Genomic DNA, 26178 nt, shown 5'->3' with positions numbered 1-26178 from the left:
GCAACATTAGGGTTATCAACTGTGATTAAATGTATTCCTGGACATTTTATCACATGACTTGCCCCCACGCTCGAACTATTGTTTGGCCAACACATCTAACCACTGCCTACCTACACCAATAATAATAATCTTTATTATTGTCACAAGTAGGCTTACATTAACACTGCACTGAAGTTACTGTGAAAATCCCCTCGTCAACATACTCCGGTGCTTGTTCAGGTACATGAGGGAGAATTAAGAATGTCCAAATTACCTAACAGCATGTCTTTTGGGACTTGTGGGAGGAAACCGGAGCACCCAGAGGAAATCCACACAGACACGGAGAGAATGTGCAGACTTCGCACAGACAGTGACCCAAGCCGGGAATCGAACCTGGGACCCTGGCGCTGTGATAACAGTGCTAATCATTGTGCTACCATGCCGCCCATATAGGAAAGCAAAAAGACGTATTACCCAATTGGATGAAGATTCACCCCCTCCACCCCTATTTTTAATATTTTTATATCAAGAAAAGAAAATTGCTCAAATAAAATGAGAATTTAAAAAAAATGTCCTGATGATTTTTCTCCAGGGCTGCACACAGCAGTGTCCTGGAGATTGATCTTTAATTCGTGGAGGTTCTGGAGGGTCAGCAACCCTATACAACATAGCAGGGAGGAACAAAAGACGAGAATGCTCTTTAAAAATATAACTGCAGATGATTGCAGCAAAGAAAGTAGAGATTTAAACCAGAGAAATGAGAAGTCTTCCTGAACTGAAAATTAGCTTATCTTTACATCTTGAGCAAGATAAATGGAGAGCCCCCCTCCTCCTCCTTGAGCTTATAAATGGTTGAGGACTTAAAGAGTTTGCTATAAGGGAAGAAACATTGTTGATGTGAGACTTTGGTTGAGTCAGAAGAGGGAATCAGGTCAAAATATTAATAGATGAAGATATCATAGATAGGAAGTAAGATCTATTCATTTAATTATGTTTGTTTCTGGTGCCATTGACCATCTACTAGTAAAGCCAGATGATTCTGTAGATAGTTAGTTCCAACAAAATATGTAAGGGAAGAGCAGCGGTCCACAATATCAGGTTATATCATGCTGGAACTAGACTACCGAAATGTGTCTTTTTTCGCAAACACAGTGAACATGCAGAATAGGCTTCCTGTTCATGAAGTGAAAAGAGATTTGCTGAATTCCTTCAATTGAGAGCTACAAGAGTTTCTAGATAGAGAACACGCTGTATAAAATCTAGGTACTGTATAATATTAACTAGCGCTGAGCAGTTCCGTGGATTCGTTACAATCCTTTAAAGGGGTCAGAGATGAATTTTGCACATTTTTCTCTCCCCCACCCCACCTTAATTGACTGGTTTTTCAATGGATTTTCGCCTGAGGGTGCATGTGTTGTGATGCACAATGCAAGCTGCATTGACCAGTGGACCTTTTCACGTCCATCATTGTTCACTTGTTCGTAATCTCGCAAATAACCTTTTTGAGATGTGACGCTTTCAGTTTGCATTCAGTTATCTTTTTGCAAAACAATTTGTAGCCCTGGGAAACAAATAGGTTTTAAATCAATACAAAGGTTAGACAAGATGCAAGCATCACACCATGCACTAGTCAAGGACAGCATAGCCTTGTGCACACGTGCCAATTGCAGTTCAATTTTGTCAGTGGAAAGTTGGCTTGTCAACTCAGTATCTTTCGAAATAAAGTTAATAAAGTTTACAGGCATTCACTCTTTACCCTTCACTTGATACTGATTGTAGTTACAGTATACAGTTTCAAACCTCTTTATCTCAATCTCATGCCACTTTAAAATTCTTTTCCAGGATGTGGGCATTGCAGGTAAGGCCAGCAGTTATATCCCATCTCTAATTGTCTTTGAGAAGATAGTGGTGAACCACCTTCTTGAACCACTGCAGTCCATCTGATGTTAGTACATCCACAGTGCTGTTAGGGAGTCCCAGCATTTTGACCCAGCAACAGTGAAGCAACTTCCAGATCAGATGGTGTGTGGCTTGGGGGGCGAACTTGCAGGTGGTTCCCATGCATCTGCTGCCCTTGTCCTTCCAGGTGGTAGAACTTGTGGGTTTGGAAGGTGCTGTTGAAGGAATCTTGGTGAGTTGCTGCAGTGCATTGTGTAAACGGTACACATTCCTGTCACTGTGTGTCGGTGATGGAGAGAGTGAATGTGGAAACTGGTGGATGGGATGCCAATCAAATAGGCTGCTTTGGCCTGGATGGAGTCGTGTTTCTTGAGAATAGTTAGAGCTGCACTCATCCAGGCAAGTGGAAAGTATTCCATCATACTGCTGGTTTGCGCTTTGTTAACGGTGAACAGACTTTGGGAAGTCAGGAGGTGAGTCACTCATCTTCAAAATTTCCTCAACTAAAAAGCCACATCAGTTGAAAGAGTTCACACTCAAGATTCAATACTTCCAGGTCAAAGTGAAAAGCACTTCAAAACTCAAATGTGCTCCGGTCTACATCTACCAGAAAACAATAATAGCCCAGATTTTCTAATGGTGTTCACTATCATTATCCAGCGAAAGTTACAGCAACTCCTACACAAATGCAGTGATATGTGGAAATCCCACAGTTTCTTTGAATTTAAAAAAATAATAAATTTAGATCACCCAATTCATTTTTCCAATTAAGGGGCAATTTAGCGTGGCCAATTCACCTACCCTACACATCTTTTGGATTGTGGGGGCGAAACCCACGCAAACACGGGGAGAATGTGCAAACGCCATCCCCCAGGAAGTGTAGAAGATTGTAGTTTAGTCGGGCAGTATGGTCGGCACGGGCTTGGAGGGCCGAAGGGCCTGTTCCTGTGCTATATATTTCTTTGTTCTTTGTTCTTTGCCACACGGACAGTGACCCACAGCCGAGATCGAACCAGGGACCTTGGCGCCGTGAGGCTGCAATGCTACCACTGCGCCACCGTACTGCCGGAAATCCCAAAGTTGCTATCAGTGATCCTCTGCTGCTATACAGGGGCACGGCTGAAGTCTCTACAGTTGGCCATCTAGTAGAAATTGCGCAACTGATGATATCTTCCTTTAACTTTATAATGCCACAGGTTAAAAAAAGGCTCCACCTTGTTAATGAGGTGTAAAAACATAGGTTTTTAACATATGTACCTATAAATTAGGAGCAGGAGTAGACCATTCGGCCCCTCTATCCTACTCTGCCATTCAGTAAGATTGTGTTCTCAACTCCACTTTCCTTTCTATCCCAGGTACCCTTTGACATCAATTGTTAATCAAAAATCTAACTCAGGCTTAAAAATATTCAATGATCCAGCCTCCACCGTTCTCTGGGGAAGAGAATTCCACAGACTCTCAACCCTCCGAAAGAAAAGATTTCTTCTCATCTCCATCTTAAATGCTGAATTTTAAACCGTGTCCCCTAGTTCTAGTCTCCCCCACAAGGGGAAGCATCTATTCAGTATCCACCTTGTCAAATCCCCTCAGGATCCTATTCAGGATTCTCCAAAATGGAGACTAAGTGTTCGCGCAGTCGTGAACGCCGTCGTGTTTCACGACGGTGCGAAACGGGCCCGGGTATGACCGATTCTGTCCCCCACAGGGGGCCAGCATGGTGCTGGAGCGGTTCACACCGTAGTGCAGTGCACACCGCACCGCAACTGCACATGTGCAGTTGGGCCGCGCCAACCTGCGCATGCGCGGGGGACTTCTTCAGGGCGCCGGCCCCGACTCAACATGGCGTCGGTGTTCAGGGGCCGGCCACGCAACGAAGTAGGCCCGGGGTGGGCTCCGATCGCGGGCCAAAACCCATCGGAGGCCCCCCCCCCCCCCCCGGTGAAGGATCGCTTTTCCCCGCCCCACCCCCCAGGCCCTTTATGCAGAGTTCCCGCCGGCAGCGACCAGGGGTGAACGGCCAAGGCGGGACTCTGTCGTATCCGTGCGGCCGCTCGGCCCATCCAGGCTGGAGAATCGCCGGCCCCGCCGATTCCAGAGGCCCGCGGCCGGATCCGTGTCAAACGCGCCGGCGCAAATGGCGCCGATTGTCGCACCTCGGGGAATCACGCGCTGGCGTCGGGGCATCGTGGCGTGGTTGCGCCGATTCTCCGGCCCGGCGAAGGGCTCGGAGAATCGCCCCCAATATATTTCAATAATATCACCTCTTGATTTTCTAAACTCCAATGAACATAGATCAAACCTGACCAATCTTTCCTCAGAAACAAACCACCTCATCTCAGGGATCAGGCGAGTGAAGTTTCTCTGAGCTGCATTGCAATTATGTTATTTACTAAATAAGGAAACTAAAACTGTGCTCAATACTCTAGATGTAATTTGGGATTTTCCAGCTCCTCTCCTCCCGTTGCGCATGTTCCTGGGGTAGGAGGGGGCCCACAATTGGCTTCCGATGGGAACATCTGATCTCGCCGAAGGCAATGCCATTTTCCTGGCTGTGCCCCCTGGGAACCCGCTGGCCAATGGTGGGCTGCTGGAATACCCGGGTGGGATTCCCGGCCATTGTCTCACATATGCCCTATTCAACTGTAGCAAAACATATTCCGTTCCCCTTGCAGTAAATAACAACATTCCATTTGCCTTCCGAATCACTTGCTATACCTACTTGCTAACGTTTGGTGATTCATACATCAGGACAACCAGATCCCTCTATATTTCAGAGTTAGAACATAGTACATAGAACTGTACAGCACAGTACAGGCCCTTCGGCCCACGATGTTGTGCCGAACTAGTCTAAAACTAAGATCAAATTAACCTACTCCCAGTCATTCTAATGCACTCCATATGCCTATCCAATAACCGCTTGAAAGTTCCTAAAGTGTCCGACTCCACTACCATTGCTGGGAGTGCGTTCCACAATTGCAGAGAGTTCTGCAATCTCTCTCCATTTAAACAATTTGCTGCTTTTCTATACTTCCTGACCATGTAGACAAGTTCACATTTTCCACATTATACTTTAGCTGCCAAATTTCTGCCCACTCACTTAACCTGTCTATGTCCCTTTGCAGACTCCTCCTGTCCTCTTCAAAGCTTACATTCCTCCTCATCTTTGTGTCATCAGCAAATTTAGCAACCGTACATTCGGTCCTGTCACCCAAGTCATTGATATAAATTGTAAATAATTGAGTCCCCAGCACTGATCCCTGTGGTGCTCTGCTCATCACAACTTGCCAACCCAGAAAAAACTAATTTATGCCGATTCTCTGTTTTCTGTTAGTTAACTAATCCTCTATCCATGCTAATATGTCACCCCATTGTGAGCTCTTATTTTGTGGAGTCATCTTTGATATTGCACCTTGTCAAACACGCTTTTTGGAAATCTGGTTCTCCCTATTTTAAGACCCTCAAATGAAGTTTACCAAGGCCTGGGGAATTGCCAGCTTTCATTGACTAGAATCCCTACAGCGAGCGCCGTTCAGTACTGGTCCCCACAAATGGGGATCAGGTAGGATGGCACTTGGGGGAGTCTCCCAGGCGATCGGAGGCATCTGGGCAGGGTGGCATCCAGGCACTGCTGGTGTCACTCGGCACCTTGCCACTGCCACCCTGGCAGTGCCACCTGGGTATCAGCCTGGCACTGCCAAGGTGCCCAGGTGGCACTGCCAGGGGCACCACCAGGGTGCCAGGCAGGCATTGTGCGGTGTCAGAGATCGGGCCCGGGATTGCCCTGTCCGTGTGAGGTGGGGGGGGGGGGGGGGTGATTCCAGGTTCTGAGGGATCCGGGGTCACGTTGGGCGGGGCTCAAGAGATCCAGGCACCATTTAAATAAGGCATCCAGATCTCCTCCTGCACCGTTCTGGCGAGTGGACCTCCTCAGTGCAGGAAACACAACTAAGTGCACCCTCGGCGGGGTGTTGCCAGCTTTCATAGAATAGAATCCCTACAGTGCAGAAGGAGGCCATTCCGTCCATCGGGTCTGCACCGGCCCTTTGAAAGGGGGCCCTACTTAAGCCCACGCCTCCACCCTATCGCCGTAAACCCACCTAACCTTTTTGACACTAAGGGGCAATTTATCACGGCCAATCCACCTAACCTGCACATCTTTGGACTGTGGGAGGAAACAGTAGCATCCGGAGGAAACGCAGACATGGGGAGAAAGTGCAAACTTCACACAGTCACCCGAAGCGGGAATTGAACCCAGGTCCCTGGAGCTGTGAGACAACAGTGCTAACAACTGTGCCACTGTGTTTTTTAAGTATCTTTTCGCTGGTGATTGTTATTGTTTTTAGGTCCTCCCTCCCTTTCACCTTTTCAAGCACACTTATTTTTGGGATGTTATTTGCATCAATGTACTAAGCATGTAACCATGTATTAAATCACAATTCGTGCGACACAACCTCTCTGGCCTGGAAAACTAATTTTATATTTGTGTAATGTCATTTTTTTCCCATTATAGTAGAAGGCCCTTCAACTTTATTAATATATTAAAAAGCATTTTGAAATAACTTGTGTGGAATTTCGGCTGGTATCTGTTTGTCCCAATCTTTACTTTGCTCTTTTTCCCCCTTTAAACTTTTAATGCTTTTAAATTTTGTAAAGGCATTAGAAATACTTTTCCATGAGTCAGTTCAAGCTTTGAAAGAAGATGGGCAACAGGCCTGCTCTCACATCTCCCAATGTCACTGATCAGCAGTCAGGAAATCCATCCAGAGCAACATAATGACATGTCACTCTTTGATTACATTGTTTTGCTTTGGTGCCTTCCCAGTTTTTCAATATATGAATTTGTTCCCTTAAATGGGACCTCTTGCTGCAATTTCTAAGTTAAATGTGACAGGCTGGAATCTCTGTTGTTTTCCTCCCTGTACCTCATGGTAGAGGAGGCAGATTATCATCTGTTCCTGAGGTAAGTTTTCATCCTGTGGCAGGTGACTAGCCTGTCGCTAGAGGCTAATAGCTTGCGGGATGCCACTCTGCATCAAGCATGATTGCCCAGGGGCCTCTCCGACTTTTACTCTTACTGCCTGCCATCGGGTGTGTTGGAAGGCCACTTTATGAATGCGCCTTCCTTGCCCTGGGGTGCGTCTCAAACCCCGTGCTTCTGGTTCAGAGGCAGCGACACTACCCACTGCGCCAAATTACCTCCTTGGAATCTCTGAGCCTTACCTAAAATAATTAAGGAGAACCAGAAACGAACTGAAGAAGAAATTCCCTTTTCTGCATGGTTTAACTTGAACAGTAAACTAACCAACTAGAAATGTACCAATGCACTCTTAATACTAACTTCCCTACAGCATCTTGAAAAATATATAGACTGACATGGTGGTATAAACAATGCACAAGGTGAAATTAAAGTCTTAGCACAGACCATGAAAAGAAATTGGAGAGAATTCTGTATACATACCACAGTGCTTCTCTTCAACCTTCTGTAGCTATCTCCAGAAAAAAGGCATTAAAATCATTACTGTGCAAGCAATACCCACCCAAGATATGATATACGAACATGTGTTTATGTTTACTGACTGATCCAGCCTTATACATGAGTGTCAGCTACAAATGTGCAATCATCATGTCAGCTGATGAAAGACAGAAATTATAATCTTTTAACTTGTCTATTGTTCACAAAATAGAATTGTGTTAAGATGGACCCCAATTGCAATGATGGTTTTTAGGCATTCAAATAATGTGGCAAGCTTTCCATTTATAGCACATAATTAACAAATGAAAGATTAGGTACCATAACAGCAAATAAAAGGGCTCATGATTTTATAACTTACTTATGCTGCAGAAGTTAATATCTACCAGTGACTCCAAAAGTGGTAGCTGCTGGATGCAAAAGTTGCCATTTTTTAATAGTTTTATTTAAGTGTCCCTGACCTAGGAAGAAGGCTTGAATCAATCTGGGCTTCCACTCTTGAATTGTGTGCTGTGGAAACGTGTGCATCTCAGCCAGGATTTTGACCCAGAAAGGTTGACACAGGAGACCTCTAAAAATGGCAGGTGGATCTCGATTATTGGTTTCCCAGGCTGTCTAATTTTCAAGAGCTCCTTTAAATGATATAGGCTAGTTTTTGTCAAAAGCCGTATCTATCACTCCTGACCTGGCCAGCTCCATTGCAGAGGTAGGCATGCCCCACACCTCTTCAATTTTCATGGAGTCGGGCCAGGTTTTGAAAGAGTTGTGATTCACTGCCCCTCAGGAGTGGTGATCCCTGCTGTACATAATGGGACCCTTTAAAATCAGTGGTTAGCACTGTAGTTTCACAGCGCCTGGGTCCCAGGTTCGATTCCCTGCTTGGGTCATGTCAGGAGTCTGCATGTTCTCCCCGTGTCTGCGTGGGTTTCCTCCGGGTGCTCCGGTTTCCTCTCACAAGTCCCAAAAGACGTGCTTGTTAGGTGAACTGGATACTCTGAATTCTCCCTCAGTGTACCCGAACAGGTGCCGGAATGTGGCGACTAGGGGATTTTCACAGTAACTTTCATAGAATCATAGAATTTACAGTGCAGAAGGAGGCCATTCGGCCCATTGAGTCTGCACTGGCCCTTTGGAAAGAGCACCCTACTTAAGCCCACGCCTCCACGCTATCCCCGTAACCCAGTAACCCCACCTAACATTTTTGGACACTAAGGGCAATTTATCGTGGCCAATCCACCTAACCTGCACATCTTTGACTGTGGGAGGAAACTGGAGCATCCGGAGGAAACCCACGCACACACGGGGAGAACATGCAGACTCCGCACAGGCAGTGACCCAAGTAGCAAATCTAACCTGGGACCCTGCTGCTGTGAAGCAACTGTGATAACCACTGTGCTATCATGCCACTCGTAATGTAAACCTACTTGTGACAATAATAAAGATTATTAAAAGATCAATTCAAAGGTCCCCCTCATTTCTCCTTTGCCAAGCTCTGCCCTTCCACTACCCCCATATCCCCTCATGCCCCTCCATCTACCCCCATGGCACCTCATGCCCTCATACCAAAATATGGCACTTCCATGCCCATTGAACCACATCATGTCTGGTGGAATGTATAACAAAATAGATTGGAAAAAATCCACTTTCTCTTATGCTTAAAAAAAGTATGGCCTGCAAGCAAATAAAAGTGTCAATCATCCAAGCCCTTTAAAATTAAAATTAAAACACAAATGCTTGAAAGGACTTAACTTGTGTCAACAAACATTGTGAAATTGACTGCAGAGATTAGAGAGCCTGAGCTGTCAATCAAACAATATCTCTGGGCACAGATCTACTATTGTTATAATAGCTGTCTGGACTTTCAGCTGACAAGAATTTGTGGCATGGAGAGTTTTTGGAGGATGAAGGTGGTATCAGGGATGGAGGGTATTTGTTTTTTTTACTGGGACAATGTCCCACAAACTGACGAAGGGGGAGGCCTTGAAACAACCAACTCTGCACCCCGACAACCCCTGTACCTGCCTCCACACTTCTTCGCAGGTCTGGCTGGCCTGACTCCAGCCCAGACCTGGCCCCCAGTAATGATGATTCCGCCTTTGCAGGCACTTTCTCCTGAGCCAGGAATTTTCTTCCTATCCACCTCGAGGATGAAAATCCAGGTCCAGATGTGAGGGCAGAATTGGACTCGGCTGCGACTCTTGTTCCTGGTTAAATAATCTGTCATCCCCATCCCCGCCCCCAGAAGAAAGACCCCTGTCTGGAAGCTAAAGAGCAGTCTAGACAGAGGCAGTGAAAAAAATAATTGCTTTAAAACTCACATGGGAAATACACCTGCTGGCTCAGGCAGAGGAAGCAGCACCTGAGAGTTAAGGGGTGGGATTCTCCCTTCTGGGGACTAAGTCCCCACACACGCCGGAAAACGGGCGGGAATCACTCCAGACTTCTTCCTCGAAGGTCCGGGGTGATTCTCCGTTTTCCAGGGGGCTAGCAGAGCCCCGGCGTGCGTCCCGCAGCTCTGGCTGCCAGTGGGGCCCTGCTAGCCAGACCGCACAAATGCGCATGCGCGCGGCAGCCCATTTCGGTGCGGAGGAAGGTAGGTCCCTCCCAGATCGCGATGGCCTGCCGATCGATGGTCCCCGATCGCGGGCCTGGCCACCGCTGAGGCACCCCCTGAATCAGATTTCCCCCGCACCCCCACCGTGACGGCGGGTCCCAGCTCCCGCCGGGTGGTACCACATGTAAACCACGCCGGCAGGAGTTCGGGCGGTTGACCGCGGAGAATCGCCACGGGGGCCTCTGACCGGCGCGGCGTTGACCGCATGCGTGGGACTGGCAGTGCTGCGGAAGCGATGTTGTGCCGAATTTCCGGCGTGAACAGCTATTCTCCACCCCTGCACCGGGCGCGATTCCGGCACGGAGCGTTGGAGAATCCCGCCAAGTTCTTTATGTTAGTTTCACTGCTGACTACCTCAAAGTCACTCAAGTGTGAAGGGAGATGAATGGAACAATGTATTGTCTACATGAGTTTTAAAGCAGTGATTTTTTTTCCCGTTGCCTATGTCAGGACTGCTTCCAGACAGTGTTCTCTCTTCTGGGGGGGGGGGGGGGTATCTTTAATTAGGGGGTCTCTCTTTAATTAAGGTGTCTTTGGAGGTGGTCTTTTCATTTAGAGGGTTTCTTTAATTAGGGGGTACCTGGTTGTGGTGGTGCAATGGGGTTCAGGCCACACCTGTATTGGAGGGGAGGAGTGCGGGGAATGACCCAGAAAATCCCAGAAGAGGGGCCTGAATTGTGTTGTGGAGGGGGGGCAGCCATGGGACCTCGCTATCAGGCCACCCTCTCAAAATGGCAGCCCGATAGTGGGACTCCCTTGGAATCCCACGTAATGCATCATTTTGCATGGCTAAAGATTGGGACTGGCTTCTTGACTTGTGCTCCCAGCGTGAGTGAAAATAAGCGGGGTGTCCTCACTCATTACTGCCGGAAGAGATCAGGGTGCCATTTTTAAGTGGCACTCGAACCCTCCCCCCCCCCCCCCCCCCCCATGCCTCAACTCATATGGGCAGGGCAACCCCCACCCCGATTCCCAATGTGGCCAAAATGCCACCTGGGCACCTTAGCACTGCGGGCCTAGCGCCCTGGCAGAGCTCTGCCAGCCTGGCAGTGCTGGGCTGACACCAGATGGCACTGACAGGGTTCCCAGGTGGCACTGATAGGCTGGCAGTGCCAAGGCACCCAGGTGGCATCAGTAGTGCCATGTTGCCACCATGACCACATAACAACAACCCGGGGGCCTCCAATCACCTGGGAGACCCCCCAAGTGCTATTCGCCTGGTCCCCATTTGTGGGGCCAGTGCTAAATGGTGCCCAGCTGGAGTCTCCTCAGCGAGGCCGGTAGATCTGAGCGCTGGTTCAATCTGGCGTCAGCATAGTTAAGACAGCTTTTAAGCTCACTTAACTCTGCAAGTCTGGGTTTTGCCCATTAGAACATAGAACAATTTTTTGGCTGAATCGTGCCCGATATCTTATTTCTGGGTACATGTCCAAAACTCAGTTTCTAGAGAAGAATTAGCCTGCCATTCAAATTTCGAGTCCATTGCTCGCACCATAGATACAGGACCACTGGAGGGAATCTTTCCACAATCTTATCAAAAGAAATTGTCAGAACATATCAATTCTATTACAGTGCAATATACCAATGTAACCAAAACAAATAGGTTTATTCACTCATAAGCTAATTTTTGTTTCTGGTAAAGAAATAACACCAACTTCCATTTACATTGCCTTTTACATATATTAAAACATCCCAAGTTATATCAAAGGAGCTTAATTGGTACCAAATTGGTACCGTCAATGAAGGAGACATTAGAACTGATGATCTAATGCTTGGCCAAAGAGGTAGGATTTAAGGAGAGTCTTAAAGAGAGGTGGAGAGCTTTAGAGAGGGAATTCCAAAGCTTAAGAGGGGAGATAGCTGAGGGCATGGCTGCCATGGTGAGGTGAAGGAGAGAAGGAAAGTCGTAGGATTGTAGTACTGGAGAAAGTCACAGGGATAAGGAGGCTGGAGGCCATGGAGGGATTTGAACATGAGGATGAGATCTTTAAAATTGAGACATTGGTACACTGGGAAATAATGTAAGCCAGGTCACACAAAGGTGAGGGGTGAATGGGACTGTTATAATCCGACACAAGGTCAAGGCGCCTACACCATCAGGTGTCCAATAGCCTCCCCGGATGAGGGGGTGGAGCTGCACCCTTAACCTTGACGACACATAAATACCCTGGCCCAAGTGTAGTCCAGAGCCGGGAGACTCTTTAGGGAGTAGGAGTGTATTTGAATAGGTAAATAAATAAGAGTGTATTGGCCTTTGCCTCCCTGGTGGCCCGGAGATGGATTTTGCTGGGATGAAAGGAGCCGGAGCCTCCAAAGTTGGGGGTGTGGGTCAGTGACATGGTAGGGTTTCTTAGGCTAGAGAAGTTCTTAAGTTCGCATAAGGGGTTCTTACAGGGGTTCGCTCGGAGGTGGCAGCGGTTCACCGACTTCTTTAAGGAAAACTGATTGTCAGCAGGAGTGGGGTGGAGGGGGGAATGCAGGGGGAAGGGGAGGCATGGAAGTGAAGAAGAACGGCAGGGAATCTAATATATGGGAGCTAGGAGTTGGGGCGGAAGGAAGTTGGCTATATTATTGTGGGGTTTTTGCGGTTGTTGGACTGCTCTGTTGTTTAGAATGTTAAAATTCTAAATGCCTCAATAAAATATTTTCTCAAAAAAAAAGTGTGTTTTTCTAAACTGTCATCGCTTCCAAGTGGTCGCTTACCTGGGACTTTCCAAGGAACTTAGGGTGAGTTAGGCTATGGACACGTCTGCAAATAAGGAAATCATATGATGCAGGACACCGAGTACTACTGCGATAAAAACATCAGCGGGTTAGTGTGTCAAGGCACTTCCTGTGACTTCCAGGGATTTCTCTCCATTTGGATTTGTCGATCTCTCAATGTAAATTTGTTGATGTCAGAACAGCTGGAAATCAACCTAGTTCTTGTGATGAATTATTAGTTGAAAATTGATACTGCATTTCAAATTACTTACTTGAGATCTGTGACATGAAAAATTGCAACTAGGAAAGATCAAATAACTTCATGTAAGTGCATTTATTTTTGTTTGGAGTGACACAGTCAATAGAAATGTCTTCACTCAGGTCTCATTATTGAATTTAAGTTAGCCATACTAATAAGTGTGGTCACTAACTGATATTGTTGACTATAAATATAAATTAAAAACTCTATCATAACCCCTCAGGCTGCAGCTGCATAACCTATTGTGGACCCCACAAATTATTGCTTGATCTTATGAAGGGATCCTTTTATTCTGTCACCTGGTCCTCTTTTTGAAAATAGGGATTCTCCAGTCCTCCAGCCGCATGTTTCTTGGTGGCGCGCCATTTGCTGGTGGCGGGATTCTCCCCTCTTGCCGCTTGTCAGTGGGATTTCCAATTAAGCCACTCCACTCCGCCAGGAAACCCATGAGCGGGAGTTCGCTGCCACCGGGAAAAGAGAATCCCAACAGCCAGAGAATTCCGGTCTTCAATCTCCATATCATCATATCTGCACACTGTAGACCCAGGTTGTTGTAATATATATGTTGTAATATGATACAGAAGGGGGGGCAGTGGCGAGGTGGTAATGTCACTGCCCTAATAATCAAGAGGCCCAGGTTAATTCTCTGCAGACACAGGTTCAAATCCCACCATTAATGTTTTGGGCAGCACGGTAGCATGGTGGTTAGCACAATTGCTTCACAGCTCCAGGGTCCCAGGTTCGATTCCCGGCTTGGGTCACTGTCTGTGCGGAGTCTGCACATTCTCCCCATGTGTGCGTGGGTTTCCTCCGGGTGCTCTGGTTTCCTCCCACAGTCCAAAGATGTGCAGGTTAGGTGGATTGGCCATGCTAAATTACCCTTCGTGTCCCAAATTGCCCTTAGTTTTGGGTGGGGTTACTGGGTTATGGGGATAGGGTCTGGGTTATGGGGATAGGGTGTGGCTTGGGTAGGGTGCTCTTTCAAAGAGCCCGTTGCAGACTCGATGGGCTGAATGGCCTCCTTCAGCACTGTAAATTCTATGATCTCCCTGTGCTCCGTAAAGATGATTTTATTTGCTTATGTGTATGTTAGCTTGTCGTAGACTTTTATGTTTACTTGTCATGAAAGCAGATCACACAGGGGCAGTCTGGGGTCTTGATTTGGAAGGTCTCACTAGATATGTGTATGTGGTGTTCAGCTGTTAACCTGACCTGTTCCTTAAGGCTGTGATTTATATACTGTGGGCAGGTGTTTAAAATGAGCACATTCTGGTCATTGTAAATACTTTGCAAAGTGCTTAGGCCAACCAGAATGCAGTCATTAGCTCTTCATAAATTTCAGGTGGCTGCTTTGTAAAATGCAATAGATTGCGATAGGGCTGGTTTAGCACAGTGTGCTAAGACAACTGGCTTGTAATGCAGAACAAGACCAGCAGCGCGGATTCAATTCCCTTACCGGTCTCCCCGATCAGGCGCCAGAATGTGGCAACTAGGGGCTTTTCACAGTAACTTCATTGAAGCCTACTTGTGACAATAAGCTATTATTATTAGATAATATCACCTTGGAGTGCAATGTGTGATGGATAGATCCGAGATTATTTTTTTTTTGCACATATATATTACAACAACCTGGGTCTACAGTGTGCAGTTAATAAGATACTTCGCAGAAGCAGGAAGAACAGAAACTGATGTGAGAGATCTAGAGGGAGCACAATTTCAGGTTTTGAGGGTGGTTTAAAGGGAAAGACAAATGATTTTCAGGCAGCAATAGCAAAGCGTGAGGCCTGGACATCTGAAGACAGGGCTAATAGCGTGGAATCTGTGGGAGTTGGAAAACAATGTGGGAAACATTAGGGGCCAGAGTTTGAGGAACAGAGAGTTTGTTATATAGCGGTGAAAGATGTTAGAGAGATGGGGGAGATGAGCCCATTTACATTAATATGAAAGGTGTTTGGGGGATTGGAAGTCAAGCCAGGTCAGTGATCTCAGGGTGGGATTTGGTGTGGGTTAGGATATAGGTAGCAGAGTTTTTAATGGCTGACTTTCAAGGGTGGGAAATGGGAGGCCGACCAGTAGAGCATTGAAATAGTTGAGTCTGGAGGTGACAAATAAATGAGTGAGGGTTTCAGCAGCAGATGAACGATGCAAAAGACTGATGAGGAAAAACCTATGGATATGAAGGTCGGCAGCTTTTGTGCCAGACGGAAAACAGGGAAAATGGTCATCTTGGGGTTAAATAGAATGCTGAGATTTCAAACTTAACAAAAAAACTATTTCAGGGATATGGCATCATTCACTAGGGCCAGAATTTATTGCCCATCTCTACTTGCCCTTGAGAAGGTAGTGGTATGCTGCCTTCTTGAACCGCTTCAACTGCATTCCATGTGGTGTAGGCACACCCGCAGTGCTGTTAGGAAAGGAGTTCCAGTATTTGGACCCAGTGACAGGACCCAGCGAAATTGTGGCTAATTAGGGGAATGGTATTGTTGAAAAGAGTATCCATGGTCTAATGGGGAACCAAAACACTTATGAATACTAATCAATGGGGCAGCACGGTGGCACAATGTTTAGCATTGCTGCCTCAGGCCGCTGAGGTCCCAGGTTCGATCCCGGCTCTGGTTACTGTCCATGTGGAGTTTGCACATTCTCCACGTGTTTGCGTGGGTTTCGCCCCCACAACCCAAAGATGTGCAGGGTAGGTAGATTGGCAATGCTAAATTGCCCCTTAATTAGAAAAAATGAATTGGTATTCTAAATTTTTTTTAAAAAATGAATACTAATGACCAAGTTCAGTCATAAAAAAGGTACATCCCCAGAGGTAGCTTTCAACAAATAGGTCCACGTATGCATATCAGCAGAGAGTTATATTACAGAGTTTAACAAATCATGAACTTGCATACAGCGCTCGGAGACAATCATCAGAACGCATACATCAGAATATGAATTGATCAACATCAAATTATTCACATTTTGGAGAATAAGGTTCACTGCCTGTCAGGAGAAGTTGAATGCAGTGTACACAACACAAAACAAAACAATCACCAGACTGTTCAGTGTTCCAGACTAGACATTCCACTGGTTCATCTTAAGCTATAAATTCTCACTCAGACATAGTTACTATTAAATTGTTATTGATCCTATAGATTGATGCAATCATGTTGGATTGAAATGATAATGCTCACATTTAATATTTCAATTATGAAATAAAAAATAGTGGGGTAACTGATTTATCCTTTTGACATTGGTGTTAAGGTATATGGTTTCAATAGAGAGGAACTGTATGAACTTGATTGACCAATTGGCCTCCTTCTGTGCCATAAGGCCTGGATTTTCACTGCGTCAGGTGAAAAGTGAGTCTCAGCTGTCAAACAAAGTTTCCTCTGGGGCACAGGTGTCTCATATTATAATGGCTGTCTGGGATCTCAGCCAAACCTTATTATGTATGCTTGGCTGCGAACCCAAACAGCCATTAAGAAACCGTAACATCTGCTTCCCAGAGTGGCTAAAACCCATAGGCTCCTATCACTGTTACATTGTAACAGAGATAAAGAATTAAAATAGCAAGGAACCCAAGGTACAATAACATAAACTTTTTGAAAAAACGGATTATAGTTTAAAAGAGAACATCCCCAGAAATTGCAGTTTACATTGGCCTCGATCCCAATGGAATTTGAAGACCTGCATGAATAAACTGCCTCAGCCACGAACAACAGCGAAGGACTCAAACACTGAACTCCCTTTTTTTTGCCTTTTATCAATGAATCTTAATTTAGCCAAACGTTAACCTCTTCAACTGTACAACTTGTAATTTTGCATGCTTGAGCGTGTTGTAAAGGTCACGACATGTATTTACAAAGAACAAAGAAAGGTACAGCACAGGAACAGGCCCTTCGGCCCTCCAATCCTGCACTGACCATTCTACCCGTCTAAACTAAAATCTTCCACACTTCCGGGATCCGTATCCCTCTATTCCCATTCTATTCATGTATTTGTCAAGATGCCCCTTACATGTCACTATCGTCCCTGCTTCCATCACCTCCTCCGGCAGCGGGTTCCAGGCACCCACTACCCTCGGTGTAAAATACATGCCTCGTACATCTCCTCTAAACCTTGTCCCTCGGGGATAAAACCTTTTTAATTATCTATGGTCAATGGACCTTATGGTGTGGGTGGGGTGGGGTTGGGGGTGGGGGGGGGGGGGAATCCAGCCCTATATGTTTCCCTGGGTGGGCTTTTAGCAAAATAAAAACTAACCCCTTTTGTGTTTAAACACAAGAAAACCTGTTAGACTGAGTTCTTTGCAATCAACACTTAAATGGTTATGTACCTACCCTGAATTAATATCTTCACTCTTATAAATTACAAAAAAAACCCTGATACGATCAAGTGGGGTGTGGAAAAGAAAAGTCAAGTCTGACATGTGACCTCATGCGTCGTAAAGTCTATAAAACTCTATGGCTGGAATGGTCTAGCCCTGCCTTCCTGTGGCATCTTCTGGCCCCACGGAAGTAGATTCGCTTTTGGGTGGCCCACCGCATCAGCCACGGGTGAACCAGCCGCGGCGAGGTCAAGAAATCCCACCATATGCCTTTATTTGAGCTACTCATTTATTCTAATGCCAAACTACTACCTCTTGCCGATAGATATTGGGAAGAATCTTACAGAATTTGGCCAAGTGTCAGGCCCAGGTTGAAAACTGGCATGTAACCTCTCCAATTGCACAGACCATTTTTCTGCCCAGATCTAGCCTCTTTAAAGAAACACAATGAGTAGGCATTGTTAAAGCCATCGCTCTGGTAGGATGGGGCCTGGTAGAGCTGGCAACCGGCTCCAGAGAAATTGGGGCACCATCCTTAAACGCCGTCCGATCAGCACTGAAACCTAATGGTCGCCAGCCCCCACCATGGAGGTATCGGGGGCTCTCCCTGCGTCAGGCAATCATTGCTAGCACTCCCCTGCCACTCGTCAGTGCCTGATCTCCACCACCATTCCGCACGCCACATAAATTAACTCCTTCCATCCCCATGGGGCTCCACTGGGGCCCACCTTGGCACTGCCAGGAGGAAGTGCCAGGGCATTTCCCTTCCCCCCCCCCCCCCCCTCCGAGGGCTACACCTAACTTTGCTCCCCAGGAGGGACCCCCTCAATTGATTCTTGCTTGGCCAAATCTATTGTAACCTATTGTAAACCTCGCCAACGTATGAATATTTAGTGAGGGGGGAGGGGGATCATGTGGTGGGAGACCTGTTAATGAAATTTAACTTAATTTATATCTAGATTCCGCGTTTCTCGATTCTCTCCGAATTTTCCGCCCACGTCATCAATCCTGTGTGCGGCTAATATGGGCCCAAAATCGCCACCATCATATTCTTGAAGTATTTTAATCTGATGATGCTACATGCATGTCCCGTACTTACAATTAAAGATAACTCAATTGCGCCACCTTTCATCCCATGTTCCCTCAGAATATGGGCATGTCCTGGTACCCTTTAAGCAATGCATCAAAAACATTTTAAAATGCCTGCCGATCCCAGGTTTCACAATATTTTAAAAGTGCACCATCATTCTTACTCAGCCTCTCACAGGCCTACACTGGTAACCAAACTAAAATGGGTTTACACCTCTATTTAAACAGCAGAGAGAAGAATTGATACAAAGTTGTTAATCATCTGGATTATTTCCCAATTCTATAACCCAGAGTATCACACAATGAACCTGGTAATTATTAATGATCTTATTAAAGTATATGTAGGGTTGCTCAGATAAGATACACCTACATGTTCTGCGATACAATTGGGACATGTTTAATATTGTTACATTACATGAATTCCTTTCCTTGGATTGCCAAGGTGGAGAAGCTTGAACGTCCTTTGATCCCGAGAGCAATGCTGTTGGGAGTCTTAAGCTCCTGGCAGGATCATCTATGATGGTAAAGTCAGAGGGGAGGAAACAGGCAAAGCACAATCAAAAACATGTCCTCAACGGTGGATCGGGCAGAAGATATATGCTGTCAACGACTGTGATGGTGGATGAAGGCTGCAGCAGTAGGGAGATCTCCAGTCATCGAGGTTCTCTTGCCACTGGAACTGGACCTATTCTTTATCAAGGATGGTGTGTCTGCTGATGTGCAATGGCATAACCACGTTAAAAGATGTCCAGCGCTAGTCATCTACCTAGAGGTGCCCTAAAAATATTTTGTTCCGTTCCCAAACTGGCTGGAAAACCGCATTCGGCTAATCTAATTGCGGTCAGGAGTTATGGGGCAAAGGCAGGAGAATGGGGATGAGAAAAATATCAGCCATGATTGAATGGTGGAGCAGACTCGATAGGCCGAGTGGTGTAATTCTGCTCCTACGTCTTATGGTCTTATGGTAAGAAAAACTAGATTCAGAGGACACCATCTCAGACTAAAGGGACGGTCCTTTAAAACAGAGATGAGGAGGAATTTCTTCAGCCAGAGGGTGGTGAATCTGTGGAACACTTTGCCGCAGAAAGCTGTGGAGGCCAAATTACTGAATGTCTTTAAGACCAGAGATAGATAGGTTTTTGATTAATAAGTGGATCAGGGGTTATGGGGAGAAGGTTGGAGAATGGGAATGAGAAAAATATCAGCCATGATTGAACGGCGGAGCAGACGCGATGAGCCGAGTGGCCTAATTCTGCTCCTATGTCTTATGGTTAGAAAATCAAAGTTGAAAATCAAAAACTGAATTTCAGAACCTGGAATGTACGAAACCTCATGGATAATGAGCAAAATAATCGACCGGAATGGAGAACTGCCCTTGTTGCCTGTGAACTCAGTCACTTCAACATTGACGTCGCTGCCTTGCAAGAGACTCGAAGAGCAGGCGAAGAGCAGCTGAGGGAAGATGGCTGTGGTTACACCTTCCTCTGGAGAGGAAAACCAGGGGGTCAGCCCAGGATGCATGGAATTGGTTTTGCCATTCAGAACAAATTTGTCAACTGACTCTCAGAGCTGCCTGTCGGCATCAACGAGTGCTTCATGACCCTCTGTCCACAGGTTGCCAAGAATCAGCAGCCAATAGTTGTGAGTGCCTGTGCCCCAACCCTTGGTGCCAATGATGAGTCCAAAGAAGGCTCCTATTCCACCCTGGACACTATACTCTCCAACATTCCTAAGGGAAATAAGATCATCCTCTTTGGGGAATTCAATGCCAGGGTTGGAAATGTCTCCCAAATCTGGAAAGAAATGATCAGCAAGGAAGGAGTTGGGAATTGCAGCTCCAAAGGTTTCTCCTGCTTGCCAAATGTGTGCAACACCAACTTGTCATCGAAGGATCAGTCCATCGTGGAGACGTTTCGGTCTTGCGGTAGGACCTAGGTTCAGGAATTCTGTGACCATGACATCAAGCTGGAGTATATGACGGCCCACGACATAGATACATAGAACATACAGTACAGAAAGAGGCCATTCGGCCCATCGAGTCTGCACCGACCCACTTAAGCCCTCACTTCCACCCTATCCCCATAACCCAATAACCCCTCCTAACCTTTTTTGGACACTAAGGGCAATTTATCATGGCCAATCCACCTAACCTGCACGTCTTTGGACTGTGGGAGGAAACCGGAGCACCCAGAGGACACTCACGCAGACACGGGGAGAACTTGCAGACTCCGCACAGACAGTGACCCAGCGGAGAATCGAACCTGGGACCCTGGTGCTGTGAAGCCACAGTGCTAGCCACGTGTGCTACCATGCTTCTGGATAAGCCCTACAGGAAGCTGCACTCCAGGTGAATTATCAATAAACACACAGACAAGATGCTGGGAGATTGTTCTTTCTTCAGTTCCTGTTTCCACATGGACACGTGTAAATACATTCACTGAGATTCCACCAAAAAGACAAGATCAAGACTTCCCGGAGACATCCACGATCAAAGCATTGTCACATGATCAACTTTGTCATCGTCCGAACCTGAGGCCAAAAGGATGTCATCACCAAGGCGAAGACCATTGCAGATGACTGCTGGACAGACCACCGGCTCATCCTGTGAGCCATCCTGTGTCCATCAAACTTCGCTTGAAGTAGCGGAAAGGGAAAAAAAAAGCTCAGAAAAAAGATCAATGTTGAGCATCTTCAAGAGCCTAGCATACGAGTGAAAGTGTCCATTCTAATAGAGTGGAGGAAAACTGGAAAGAGCTGAAGACAGCCATCATCTCAAACTGTGAAGAAACCATCGACAATAAGACCAGGAAATACCAAGACAGGTTCGACGAGGACAACCACACCATCCAAGATCTCATCAACAAGAAGAGGACAGCATTCCATGCCTGGCAAAACAACATAACCAGCAAAGCAAAGAGGAGAGCTTATCAATTGGCCACGGTGGAGGTACAAAGAAGAACTAGGGAAATCAAGAACCAATGGCAGACTGAGAAGGTTGAGGATCTACAACTCCTCACTGGCATGCATGACACCCAGTGCCACCAAGGCAACACATGAACCCAATATCTTGGCTTCAAACCGGTGTGGAGCAAGGATGGAGCCCACTTGAGAGACAGAGAAAACATCGGCCTTTGGTGGAGAGAACACTTCAAAGAACTCCTAAACCATAGATGAGAACATGTTCGAGGAAATCCTCCAACTCCCCATCAAAGGTGATCTCGGATTCTCACCAAACACGGGCGAAGTTGAAGATGCCATTAAACACATGAAGAATGGAAAAGAGCTTAGCCAGAGGGGTGGATGGGATTCCAGCGGAGAGTTTTAAACCTGGAGAAGAGATCACCCATCATCTCCAAATCTGGGACAGAGAAGACATTCCTGCCGACCTCAGGGATGCCACCAGCTTCAAGAAAGGAGACAAAGTGAACTGTGGGAATTACCGAGGAAACTCCCTACTCTCCATCGTTGGGAAGATAATGGTCTGAATCCTCACAAGCTGTCTTCTCCCAGTCACTGATGATGTTCTTCTGAAAAGCCAGTGTGGCTTCCGACCAAACAGTGGAACCGTGTTCATGATTTTCACTGCTTAGCAAGAGAAATGCCAGGAGCAACATCGACCACTCTACATGGCTTTCATCAATCTGACCAAGGTTTTTGACTCAGTCAATCTCGAAGTGCTAAGGACGACCCTGTCAGAGAAATTCATCAACATCCTCCGGCTCCTCCACAAGATGTCGCCGATAATCCTCACCGATGGAAATAAGACAGAAATCTTACAGATCAAGACTGGAGTCCAGCAGGATTGTGTCACCGCCCACACCCTTTTCTCCATTTTCATCACCATCCTTCACCTTGTCAACAGTATGCTTCCCAATGGAGCGGACCTCAACTGGTTGAAATCCAAGAAGAAAACGACATGGACATCGCTCATGGAACTTCAGTGTGTGAATGACAACACCATCTCCACGCTCTCAGAAGAGAATCTCCAAGCCTTGCTTGACACATTTGCAGCATAATACCAAAGAATCGGTCTCAGCCAAAATCTCAAGAAGGCCCAAGTCCTTTACCAAACTGCCCCAGTGCAACATCCAGTCTCTCCCTCCAACATCAATGGAGAAACCCTACCAAATGTTAAACATTTCCCACACACGGGGAGCCACCTCGCGTCTAAGACTGACATCGATGCAAAGATCCAACATTGTGTCCAATCTGCCAGTGCACCCTTCGGATGCCTAAAGACTAGAGTCTTTGACATCCATGCTGACAGCAAGATCCTCGTGTACATGGCGGTCAGCCTCCCAACTCTTCTATACGGCCCGGAAACTTGGGCTGTGTACAGACACTACCTCAAGGCCCCAGAGAGGTATTATCCATGCTGTCTGAGACAGATTCTCCACATCAGCTGGGAGGACAGGCGTACTAACATCAGTGTCCTTGAAGGGGCCAAGAACACCAGCACCGAGACCATGATCATACGAACCCAACTTCGCTGGGCCAGCCATGTGCTTAGGATGTCAGAGTCCCGACTGCCAAATCAAATCTTTGCTCAGCTCAAAAAAGGCTTCTGAGCAAGAAGGAGGACAAAGGAAGCACTTGAAAGACACCCTGAAGATTTACCTCAAGAAATGCAACATAGGCATCAATGCCTGGGAGACCCTTGTTCAGAAGGGGCCGACTTGGAGGAACCTCCTGATTGAAGAGATACAATTCTTCAGGGACACCCGATAGCAGGTTCCTGAGAAAGATACACCAGTGATCTGGACTGACCCCACCACCCGGAAACACCTGCCAAGTGTGCGGTCAAAGATGTGGCTCTAGGATTGGGCTCATCAGCCAGGCAAGAACCCACAGAACCCATGACCAGTAAGACGAAGTTTCCGAGGTGGACAATCATGCTCATTAGCGAGTGATTGCCGAAGGTTGCCATGACCATCTTTGCCATCTTTTTGTTTGCTTAGCAAATTATATATGCACAATTTGAAAACTGAACTGCGGTTTGCTGGTAATGTCTGATTGATGGCACATTCCCATCCTGAACTAATACAGCTTAACCTCGGCTCAGCAATGCCAGGATCCTGAATTTAGGAGATGCTAGTCCTGGTAACGATGTTGTATGTCACTCTGCAAAGATCAGGTATGAAGCTGCATGATGGGACCTGCAATGGTGAAAGGCCAGGCATCTAAATTGCAGGTACCTTTTGACAACCTTTAACATTGCAAAGTATCTGTAGGTACCCTGCAGTGTTTCTGAAGATCCTTTGTGCAGATTTGCAGTAGATTGTTGCTGTATCCCCAATGAGAGGGCAGATGACTAGGTGACCTGTCCACACAATGTTTTCAGGGGTTAGTGGTACATGTGCCTCTGTCTTCTGCACAGCAAGGAGCTGGAGCAGAGGCTGGGGACAAGGAAACCTCTGCGCTGTGCTGTGTATCAACATGGAGCTTACTCCTCAATAATCACAGGAGGCTGTGTGGTAGGCCAGCCAATGTCCCAACATCTGGGTGCATGCCCAATAGCACCCCCCTAAATGCCACCCATTGAGATCCTCATTGGCAGCAGTACTCACATGACACATCACCCTTCAGTGAGCTGGTAAATGAACCATCCTCAACCCCTGGCGTGGCTTCAGCCATGCCCGTATGGCTCACCACATGGTGATGCCAAGTCTATGGTAACCTCCAAGGTATATGTAGTGCACCACGGTAGCACAGTGGTTAGCACTGTTACTTCACAGCTCCAGGGTCCCAGGTTCGATTCCGGCTTGGGTCACTGTCTGTGTGGATTCTCCCTGTGTTTGTGTGGTTTTCCGATGGATGCTACGGTTTCCTCCCACAAGTTCCGAAAGACGTGCTGTTGGGTGAGTTGGACATTCTGAATTCTCTATTAGTGTACCCGAACAGGCGCTGGAATGTGGCGACCAGGGGCTTTTCACAGTAACTTCATTGCGGTGTTAATGTAAGCCTACTTGTGACAATAAAGATTACTAATTAATATTTTCCTGATTAAGATATTCCCGATTCTCGCTGAGTTTTCTGCCATGTTGCTGATCCAATGCACAGCTCGCACTGCGCTCATGATCGCCACCTATGTTTCCTCAGACAGCACCTTCCAGACCCACAACCACCATCATCTAGGAGGGCAATTTTGTGAGTGCCACAAAGAATCCAGCACGTGTTTGTAGAACAGAAAGAAATAACATATATTTACAATAACATATATATATATATATATATATACACACAACAGCAGCAGCAGTAACGCCCTCGCTGCTCACTCCTCTCTAGCTGGTTCCATACTGGCCAGCTTTATTTATGCAGGGAATCTGCTAATGATTTCTTTGCCCTCCTCATTGGGGAAGCTCATACTCTCTCAGGATTGTGGGATTGCCATTAGTCCCCAGCCAGTGGTAAGCAGGCAGGTTATAACATCCCTACCCCCCAAAGTCCAAGGAATCTACCGAAGACCCTGGCGAAGGAGGGCGTCGGACTCGTTTTGCCGCAGGCCGGACACCATTTGCACGAGGCGCAGGATCGGGCGGCGTGTAACGAGACGGAGAATGGCGCTTCCGTGATCAACGCCGTAACGGTTGTACATCCACGGCCCATGGGCCCGAGGAACCCCCCGCTGAGGCGTCCTGTGTCTCCATCTCGGAGTCGGAGTCTACTGCCTCCATCATCTCGGCGTCCCTATCTCCACGCGGTTCTGCAACGACCTGCAGAGGCTTTGAGTGCAGCACCAGAGGAAGATTGTGAGAAATACTCTCCACTCTATCTGGTCTCTGTGGCTGTAGAAGTGAGCTTTGGGGGCGGGGAAACTTTGGAAAAAATGGTCTTCTGGACCGAACGGGGTCTACATGCTTGCGCTGGAGACGACCCTGGGCATGCACCTGGTAAGAGACAGGGCCCGTTCGGCGAAGGATAACGTCAGGGACCCACTGGGCACCACCAGCAAACTTTCGAATGAACACTGGGTCACTGGACGCAAGCTGCCGAATCGGCCGATGCCGAGAAAGGCCATGTCCCTCCCGTTCTTGAGTGCGGCGTACTTTGCGCCAATGTCCGGGAGAACCATGCTAAGGCGGGTGCGAAGTCTCCGGCCCATTAGGAGTTCCGCGGGAGCAACCCCAGTCACCGCATGTGGAGTGGTCCTATCTGAAAACCAAAAAACGAGCCTGTCTCGTGTCCACTGACCCGGAAGACTGCTTCTTTAGGCCCCGTTTGAATGTCTGCACTGCGTGCTCCGCCAACCCATTGGAAGCCAGGTGGTATGGAGCAGCGCGGATATGGCATATGCCGTTCATCTTCATGAACCTCGCAAACTCTCATTTGTGAACGGAGTGCTGTTGTCCGTGACCAGCACCTCAGGGAGGCCATGCGTACTGAAAGACAAACGCATCTTCTCGATTGTTGCGCAGGACATTGTGCCTACCATCTTACGCACCTCTAACCATTTAGACTGGGCATCGATTAATAGAAGGAACATGGATCCTTGAAAAGGGCTGTCGAAATCCGCATGGAAGCGCGCCCAAGGCCGCCCTGGCTATTCCCAGTGATGTAGGGGCGCGGCCGGTGGAAGCTTCTGATGCTCCTGGCAAATGGAGCAGTTTTGGGTCACCTTCTCAATGGTGATGACGAGGCCTGGCCACCAGACGTAACTGCGGCCAACATTTTCATTTTGGTCACACCCGGATGCCCATTGTGCAATCCCTTGGTATCAGCTCCTGTCCTATTTCCGGGACAATCACACGCGTCCCCCACAAGAGGATATCGTCTTCCACGCTAAATTCTGACAGCTTGGAGGAAAATGCCCGCAACTCGCTTGGGAGGTGTCCATGTTGCCTACCATA

At 47.1% G+C, this 26178-nt stretch overlaps 1 protein-coding gene across 3 annotated transcripts in view; it reads right to left on the bottom strand.

The window, feature by feature from the left end:
• The window catches only part of LOC140396432 (sodium-coupled neutral amino acid transporter 4-like), a 116137-nt gene that overhangs the window by 68031 nt on the left and 21928 nt on the right, over positions 1 to 26178 (bottom strand). The gene's annotated exons all lie outside the window — the stretch shown is intronic.

This window comes from Scyliorhinus torazame, chromosome 19, assembly GCF_047496885.1.
Source record: "Scyliorhinus torazame isolate Kashiwa2021f chromosome 19, sScyTor2.1, whole genome shotgun sequence".
NCBI lineage: Eukaryota > Metazoa > Chordata > Chondrichthyes > Carcharhiniformes > Scyliorhinidae > Scyliorhinus > Scyliorhinus torazame.
This window is presented reverse-complemented; position numbering and strand designations above follow the sequence as displayed.